At 35.8% G+C, this 10000-nt stretch overlaps 1 protein-coding gene across 4 annotated transcripts in view; it reads left to right on the forward strand.

Annotated features, from left to right (window-relative positions):
• The window catches only part of LOC106869052 (neuronal acetylcholine receptor subunit alpha-3), a 743068-nt gene that overhangs the window by 94359 nt on the left and 638709 nt on the right, over positions 1 to 10000 (forward strand). The window contains exon 2 of one of the 4 annotated variants that reach the window (XM_052971015.2): positions 7131 to 7211. The exons of the other annotated variants lie outside the window; for them this stretch is intronic. The gene's annotated coding sequence lies outside the window, so the exon portion shown is untranslated. The remainder of the gene's footprint in view (positions 1 to 7130; positions 7212 to 10000) is intronic. 4 annotated transcript variants of the gene reach the window in all.

The raw sequence follows: 10000 nt of genomic DNA on the forward strand, positions 1-10000 counted from the left end.
CAACTCAGCTTCTTACATGCCGACGAAGTAACACCAGATTAGTTGACAATGGCTCGGATAGCGTCGTGCTTTAAAAACATCGAAAAAGGCAATAGAGTAGGCAATTACAGGCCAATATTCTGCTTGCCACTTATATGGAAATTGTTGACTAGAATGTACGAACATCTGGACAAAAATGGAGTCCTACCACATTAGAAGAAGGGTTGAAAGCCTAAGTGCAGAGGTACCAAGGATCAACTCTTGGTAGACAATATTGTACTTAGAGACTACAAGAGGAGAAAAACTAACTTAGCCATGTCATGGATCGTTTATCGTAAGGCGTACGATATGATACCACATTCCTGGATTATAGAGTGTATGAACCTATTTGGGATTGCTTCGAAAGTTGAACGATTGCTTGGAAAAAGTATGGTGAAGTGAAGGACGGAAATGACAGCGTATGGAAGATGTTTAGGGACAGTAGAAATTAGGAGAGGCATCTTCCAAGGGGACTGCCTGTCCCCACTGATCTTTATACTGTACTAGATACCACTAACACTGGTTCTAAGGAAAGCAAAGGCTGGGTATGTATTCAAACGCCACCAACAAAAAGTCAACCACTTGTTACTCATGGATGATCTCAAACTTTATGGTAAAGATGAAGCCCAAGTCAGTTCCCTCATTGATATGGTGTATACCTTCAGTGCTGATATGAGAATGGAGTTCGGACTGAGAAAGTGTGGTGTGTTAGTCTTTAAGAGAGTCAAAATCAAATGTATCGACTGGCTAACGATACCGTTTGGGGAGGTTATGAAGCATTTAGAAGAGACAAGCTATAAGTACTTGGGGATTTTGGAAATGGATAAATTGTTGGAGAAAGAAATGACAGATCCTTAAGGTGAAATTAGACGGATGGAATAAGAACGAAGCTATCAACACCTGGGCAGTTTCACTCCTTAGATATAGAGTAGGGGGTAATTGCATGCATAGTAGTCGAACTAAACAGATTAGACAGAAAGACAAGGAGGTTGCTAACTAGATATGGTCACTCCATCCAAAAAGTGACACAGGCAGACTGTATGTACCAAGAAAAAGAGGGGAAAGAGTACTTATTGGATGCGAACACATCATAAGAGAAGAAGAAAACAACATAGCATATGTATGAAATGCCACAGAACCGCTATTATTAGAAATTGGAAGGTCAGGATTGTATAGGATGAAAGATAGCAAAGATAAAGCACTATACAAGGAAATAAAAACGAATGAAACCGAACATAGGTGGGTAAAGAAAAGAATGCATGGTCAATTTCATAGGGATGTTCACGATAAGATAGACAAGGAAAAATGTTGGCTGTGGATGACTAAAAGTGATTTAAAACCGGAAACGGCGGCTCTGATCTGTGCTGCCTAAGAGCAAGCACCAAGAACAAACTACATAAAATATAGAATAGACAACGCAGCAGAAAGTGATAAGTGCAGAATCTGTGGACAAAACGGTGAAACCGTATGGCATATTACCAGCCAATGTACACCACTAGCCCAGAAAGAATATAAGAGACGCCACGACAATATAGCCAGGCTTATCCATTGGACACTATGCAACAAGTATGGACTTGATAGAGCAAAAAATTGGTACGACCACATACCTGGAGGCATCGTCAAAATAGAAACACAAAGATCCTATGGCTTTTAGAATTAAATGCGACCATGAGATAACGAATAGGAAGCCGGATACAGTCTTAATTGAGAAAGAAAACAAACTATGCTGAATCATAGCTATAGCATGCCCAGCTGGCAACAAGGTATGTCGGTCTCCTTTCTTTTTTTGTGGGAAGAAAGCCTTTACATGGTTTCTGTTCCCGCACAGGTAATATCTTGACTTTTTACTCTCTACAGCCACGTGTAGTTTGGACTCATCCGGTAGGCTTATACAATCCGGGTCATTTTCCACATTTGCTGGTCAGTTTGTATTAGCAGCTGTGTTCTCGGACCTAACTAATTCTGCTTGTGAATCTCGTGGATTTGCAAAATCTTGGTTTTTTCCTCTATGTCTAAGAGTATCGCAGCTACCAACCAGCAGATGTTAATTTCTTATGGAACATTGACTATTCTGATTCTATACACGTTACGGCCCAGGTAGGTAGGTATAAAAATTATTTCTTCATTCGTCAGGGTAGCTGTCGAGTGTTCTTTTGCTTCCTCCTTTGAGCCAAGCCTCACCTCGACAGACCCATATTTCTTCCCCCTGGTCACATAGGTTTTGCTCTCCCACACCGGTATTAGGCATTTCTCTACTTGTCGTTGTGTCGCCTTTTCTGCTTCTAACTCCTATTATTTTATACAGGACTGTCCATAAACTGATTTCGAGATGAACAATTGTAGGAATGTTTCGCGCCACATTTCTGCTACTTTTCTTCGTCATACATTTAGAATTCCTAAACTCATTTTCATCAAAGAAAATATCTTCACTCATTTGCCTTGTTGTTTGCGCGAAATCGAAACCATTCCCATTGGATTTGCTTGTATCGATTTTGTTGTTTTTTCGACATTCATGTCGGTGATGGTGTTGTTGGACTTGCTGCTGGCACCGGTGGTGGCGGTAGAGGTGGTAGTGTTTTCGCTCGTGTTGTTGGTATTTGTGATTTTCTTTTGTTCCTGCGGTGGAAAGGGAGAGTAAAGAAACAAGGGGAATTCATTTTCATATGTTCTACGTGCGCTATTGTTGTTGTTGTTACAGCAGTCGCTGTCTTGTGCAACTTGGCTGTTCAGTCTTGCGGATAATCCGCTGTTCTTTTCAGCACACTGACAGTTTTCGTTCACCATCTTTGATTTTAGAAGAAAAATATGAGGGGTGTTGTAATCCAAACAAATACGAATATAGCCTCTAAGAGCTACAAATGGGCAAGAACTAACCAGCTCCCCAAGGTCCTGGTTTGGTTACCTAAGTAACAATAACAAATGTACAATGTAAAACAATATGAATAATAGCAAAACTCATGCGGCGATGTGCGAGCACGTGTCGATAGATGAATAATAATAATAATAATAATAATAATAATAATAATAATAATAATAATAGTAATGATAATGATAATGATACTAATAATAAGAAGATGAAAGAGGAGGAGGAGGAGGAGGAGGAGGAGGAGGAGGAGGATTACCATATAGCTACAAATATATATGTGGATTATATAAGCGATTTAACGAATATCATAGCTAGATAAGCAATTATTTGTTTTGTTATATTTTGCTTTTATTTGTCCTTCGACTCCACTCTCCGAAAGGTTGAAGGGAAAAGTTATCTACAGCGTGATTTGAACTCAAAAGAATAAAATTAAGTGATTTGGTTGCCATGACGATACGCCAAAAAAATCAATGATTAAAAAAGGTCATTATAGTGGCTCTATTTTCTGCACACACAAGAAGAAATGATAGTTTATTTTTTTATATATATATATTTATTAACTTTATTTCATGAATTACTGTATTGACATTTCTTTGAAATTTCTACAACAATGCAGGCGTTCAATAATGTTTTTCTATTCTTTCTTTTAATCTCTTTTGCTGTCACTCGTTTCAGTCATTCGACTGCGACCATGAGGGAAAACTGCCTTAGATTTTGAATCGATTGTATTATATGGTACTTATTCTATCTATAAAAACAGCGAAAGACGACCCAAGTATAGAGGGATGTTGCAAGGCAAGGTATATATATATGAGTGAGAGATAAAGAGAGAGGGAGAGAGAGAGAGACACATCAGTGTATAGATATAGTCTGACAAATATACAGAGATAGAGATATAAATACATGCATAGAAATATCTATATATCGATGTCAATATAACACACACACACACACACACACACACACACACACACACACACACACACACACACACACACACACACACACACACATATATATATATATATGTATATATATATAATTAAGTTTCGAGAGAACATGGAATACTTCTTTTCTGGAATACTATATGCCGGGACGATGGTCTTCGGATATTTCATGAATATAATGGTCATACACTAGATAAATTTAGGACAAGAACTCTAATATACCTTGATCCAAAATCTCATAACCTCTACTATAAACCAAATGAGAAACACTCTTTTATACATAAACAGTCCTGTCACCCCTATAATGTTTAAAAACTTGGTAGCTGTAATCAGTAATACGATATCATATCTCTCCGCTTCAACGGAAATATTTGATAAGACAACCCCCCCCCCCCGCCCTCCACAATAACAATGCCGTAAGTGTGGCTTCAAAGATAAGATGTATAACAACACCTGAATCAAATATATGAAATCTAAAAATAGACTTAATTATAGACCTATTGTTACACCACCACCATCCTTCTCTCTAAATTTTATAACTAAATTAGAAATTTCTGGTTCTTTTAGATAAGCATTTCCTAGTAAACCATAAATACAGGACAATCTTTAGCTGCCACTCGATAAAAATATGATACAACTTCTGCCCCCAGTAGGAAGAACAATATCACTCACAAGCCTCACCAAGTGTCAATTCGCACTTGTAATTGTGGAAGTCCTGAAACTTGCCACCCAGGCGTGTACGACACACTCTGCTGCTTATAAAGCAGAGGTCACAGCAATGCTTTATCAGAACGTAATTGACAACAAAAATTACCTCGGTTTATTCGTATGCAATTTCAAAAGACGTTATGCAAAGCACCATTTTTTCTGACACATCTACATAAGTAGAGCCACGTATGAGATTTGAAGAACAACTGCACACCACATACGACTCCGGAGAACTGCGGAGAAAACTATGCCATATGTAAATGTATATAAGATATGCAACTTATGCTCTGCTGAAGAATCGCACATACTTTTTAGATCTTTTAAGTATTCCGCTACACTACTTATTTTCAGATCCAAAATTTTCAGAAAATACAAGCATATGGAAAAATTTCTTTTGTCAAACTATGATTGCATTGTCCTCTCCGGATTGAACAGTTATGTCGCAGCCTTTAGACTCCTTTCCATTGTATTATTCTACACCAGCTACTTTGCTTATAACTTGTACGGTCAAAGGATGCATAACTCAAATTTTCTTTTCTTTCTTTTCTCTTTACGTTTTAATTCGCTCTTTGTCTTATCATCCCACTTTTTGTATCAACCTTCTCCATTTTACTCGTAGTCTATCATGTACTAGAATTCAGGTTATCAAATCGAACAAACGATGTGCCCAGAGCCCGGGATTGCTTGGAGTCACAAGACGTAGTAAAACCTGCTCAACCACGTGTCACAATGGCAAGAAACTACTAGTAGCATTTATTTTAATACAGTGTACATTACATACATAAAAACATACATTTATATATACAAATCCGCCATCCATAATACAGACAGATACAGGTAACTGGACACATAGAAAAGTGTGCTAGGAATATTAATCCTAATTTCCTAATTTTCCCCTTATAGCAATGTTCACAGAACACCTCAGTACAAGAAAGAATGAATAAAGAGGCAACTTTCATCATTAAATATCTTCCACAACTAAATATGAACACATAACATAATACAGAACACTACTAACCTTTCAATTAATATCACTAAACACCATGCATCCCATGCACCATTCACATTACAGATCTATATATCTACCCTAATTGCACTAAATCCAGAACTACTTAGTTCCCTTACACATAATCTTTTTATTCAGGGATTAGTAGACCTGATACCGTTCAATAATCGGTGTGCATTCAAAGCAATCATGAGTAACTTTACGAAACCGGTATGCTTTTGAATCTCTTTAACAATAACAATTCACAATAATGACTTTAATTACTTTTATTCCTACCTCAGTTCATTTAATTGTATATATCTATCGTTACTTTTCATAAAAAGCCTTTACTTTTTTTGATTTCCAATGTGCATTTTCGCTTATTTTTCTTCTTACTTTCCACTTACATTTCCACGTGTAGTTTCCATTTTGTTTTTGTAACATTTTTCTATTATATATGTATAAATTACTATGTTTAAATCTCTCAATGAGACACATTCAGTAACAGTACTCTAGAGTGAAGATTATTTGCCAGCATAACGTAGCAGTCCTGGGTAAGACGTAAGTTACAGTTATTTAATCCCAGGAAACATCGTCTCCAGCTGGCTGTACGACACACTATCTGTGTCCTATATCTTCGAACAAGGGAATTTAGCATCCCCACTCAGCACAAAACAATATCTGTGTATCACGATTTCTGTGCACAGAATAACTGTTCGGCTAGAGGTAGCACTACTAGATTCTTGTTCGAAATATATAGTTTTCAAAATAACACACAGTCAATGATGTAATAAAATAGAAAATTAATATTTGTAAATCTCTCAACGAAAGACATTCAGTAACGGTACTCTAGAGTAAAGATAATTTGCCAACAAAACGTGGCAGTGCTGGCTAGGATGAATGTTACTGCTATTTAGCCCCAAGTAACATCGTCTCCAGCTGGCTATGCGACACACTGTGCCCTTATATTTTCGAACAAGGAAGTTTAGCATCCCCTTAGAGATTACTGACTGTGTGTCACATTGAAAATTATATATTTCGAACAAGAATTGAGCAGCACCACCTCTAGCCGAACAGTTATTGTGCTGATGAAAGGAAATAGCACAGAAGTTGCAATGCACAAATATTGCTTTGTGCAGAGTTTTCGAGTTCTTCATTACGATTATTTCAGTCACCTCATTAAAATTGTTTGTAAAATAATTAATGTAAATAACGCTTCTTACTGAATGAAGTTACTTATATCGCTTTATTTATTGTCTATTTATGTGAATATACACCCACCCCTTGATTGTTTCTCTGGGTTCCATTGTTTTTGTTATTTACATCCTTAGTTCTGTTATTGACTCGCGTAAACTATGTTACGAGAATACATTTGAATATATTACGAGAAACATCCATTTATAAACGACGCTATGAATATAAAACGATTTAGAAAACATAAGTTCAAAGTACAGTTGTCGGGTTTGCATACATTGGAATTTTATAAATATAGAAAAAACTTATATTTATATGTAACGATAAATTGTTCCATATATATTCTATATCCTTTCAAAGTCATACTGATTCTTACTCTCCATTTTTCTCTCATACACTGCTGAATATCAAGGAATGCCTAAGCACTGAACCATTACTCTGACATTGTTCGAATAAACATTTAATCGAAGTATATGAAGACCAGCTACGAGCAGTAAGATATGAAATTCTTAGATTCTCTCGATTTCCTGTTATCCAGATTTTCTCATGGTCCGAACAGATCATTTCAAATAACGTTCAAGTTTTCTCATTTTCATAAAATTTTTACAATTTTCTTCAACAATGAGCATAGGTCTAAGTGCAGGTTACATTCATTTCGGGGAATTAATATGGTTGTAAGATTATATTACATTCTTGAACGGCAATCCTACTATGTCACCTTTTTAGTTTCCTTTGCTTTCTCATTCATATTATTTTGTAATTCTTATACCTTTCTTTGACTGGGTAGTGGACCTGTACAACAAATCCAAGTACACCACCACATATGTCTATGCCTGAGTGTATTCGTACGTGCGTGTGTGTATGTGTGTATGTGTGTGCGCGTGTGTGCATACTCGCGGGTGCTTATGTGTTTGCATATATATACTTGAATATAACAAAATTATAGATAAAAGACTGAGGTTAGAATGCTGTTTGGAATTATTGAATTTACAAAATCATAAACTGAAAATAAATAGACAACTTGGACCTCTACTGAACATATGCAAAAGAAAGTCTGATTCATATCAAAGATAGAATGAGAAAAGGAACGAAATGGAGAAACGAAGTAATACCCTCGGGGACTTTCGAGATAGAATTTATTTTATATATTGTGGATGACTTTTTGCGTTATTGCTTCGTTTTCATCTTTTTCTAGTTTCTTTTCATCATGAAACTGCAGACGCCGTGTGCCTATTCATTTGAACAATTGTGCACTTCGATCTAGTAAATATGATGTTACTTGAAAAAATCTATAAAGTTTAGTGATGAAATAATTAGGATTTTCTTAAGTTTAGCCTTGGTGTTTGTTGTTTTTTTAAATATAATATATTCATGTTGAAAGCAGTGAGCTGTAAAAATCATTAGCACCCCGGGCAAAATGCTTACGTTCTGAGTTCAAACTTAGCCGAGGTCTACTTTATCTTACAGCCTCTTGGGGTCGATAAAATAAGTATGAGGTAGCACTGGGATCGATGTAATCGACTTCGTCCCTTCCCCCGAACTACTGGGATTGTACCAAAATTGAAGTCAATTTAATATATTCATGTAATACAGACTTTGGTTTACTTATTTAGGTTAATGATTTTGGTATCAATGGTGGCAGTTAATTTTTGTAGGTATCAAATTAAAAAGAGAAAAATGAAATTCGGTTGATTTTATTATTTGAGTTCAAAAGAGAATTTGCTGTAAAGGAAACCGCTTGATATATCAGCCAAACATCTGGTCACGAGACCTTAACAGTTGTCCATCTCAACATAAGTGACAAACATTTCGGAAAATGAGAGGCTTACAGCTAAAGAATAACATACGGCTTTCTGAAACTAGCAACGACAAACCTTCAGCCAATATTAAAGCATATCGAAAGCAAAAACCTCGAGGGCTTACAGAAGATTGAAAAACTCATGATTATTTAATACCTTGCCAAAACACTTGAAGAATATATGTGGAGAGGGGTAGATGTTTTCAGGAAATAACTTGATCTCCTACTCTCCAAGGCCCCAGATGAAACTACGTCGCGGCAAGAAACTTAAAGAGGGCATCAACAATTATTATTATTATTATTATTTTTATTATTATTATCATTATTATTATTATTATTATTATTATTATTATTATTATTATTATTATTATGATGATGATGATGATGATGATAATAATGATTATTATTTTCATTAATATTGAGCAGACGTATGAGAGTGACTCAAGCCCCGAGAGTCTTTTGCGTTGGCATATATCAAGGTGTGAACGTACAAAGCTGTCGGGCCTTCAGTCATTCTGTTATTTCACCTAAATATTAATTAAAATATATATATACTCATATTTTGTGTTGTATTTTTATATTTGCATCAGTATTACTATTTGTGTGTGCGTATGTACGTGTGTGGGTGGATGTGCATCTGTGTGTGTGTGCGTCTGTGTGTGTATGCGTCTGTGTGAGCGTGCGTATGTGTGTGTGTGAGTGTGCGCATACCTCGTCGCATACATATATTTTGTCGATTAATTGTATCCGACGATGTAACAGAATGATGCTGATTCACTATTTTGATGGTTCCAGTTGAGCAAAGTAACACCAGTAACGTTTTAACTAGTACCAACTCGGTCAACATCTCTTGCACAAACATCCGACATAAGAAAACCCGCACCAGTTGCCAAACAGTGATGGAGAGGAAGCAAAAGCACACACAGAAATGCATACACTCACATTCACACATATATGTATTTGTGTGTGTATACACACACACATACATACACACGAATATATTTATATATATATATACACACGCTAATATATATGTATATAGATGTGTATATATATTCATATATACACGAGGTAATACATATATGTACATATATACATACATATATAGTATAATATATATGTACGTGTATATACACATATATTCATGCATATATACAGATACACACATACAAACATGTACATACACAGAAACACATATATAGGTGGGGATAGTGTATATGTACAGTATACATTGTAAGGGAGATAGATAGAAGAATAATAGAAATGAAAATACTATTAAAGAGTGATATCTTGAAATGGAAAGATATATTTACATAAAACATCTGAGGAAAACAGACATCCATTAATGCTTCCATATCATTATATTTACTCATGTAAGATATCAGTATAGATATTCACCTGTGCGGAATATCTACTTCCCCAAAAACACAGGTATACATATGCACGTATACATATAGACACATACATACACGCATATATGCATG

This window comes from Octopus bimaculoides, chromosome 10 (assembly GCF_046866305.1).
Source record: "Octopus bimaculoides isolate indiv1 chromosome 10, ASM4686630v1, whole genome shotgun sequence".
NCBI lineage: Eukaryota > Metazoa > Mollusca > Cephalopoda > Octopoda > Octopodidae > Octopus > Octopus bimaculoides.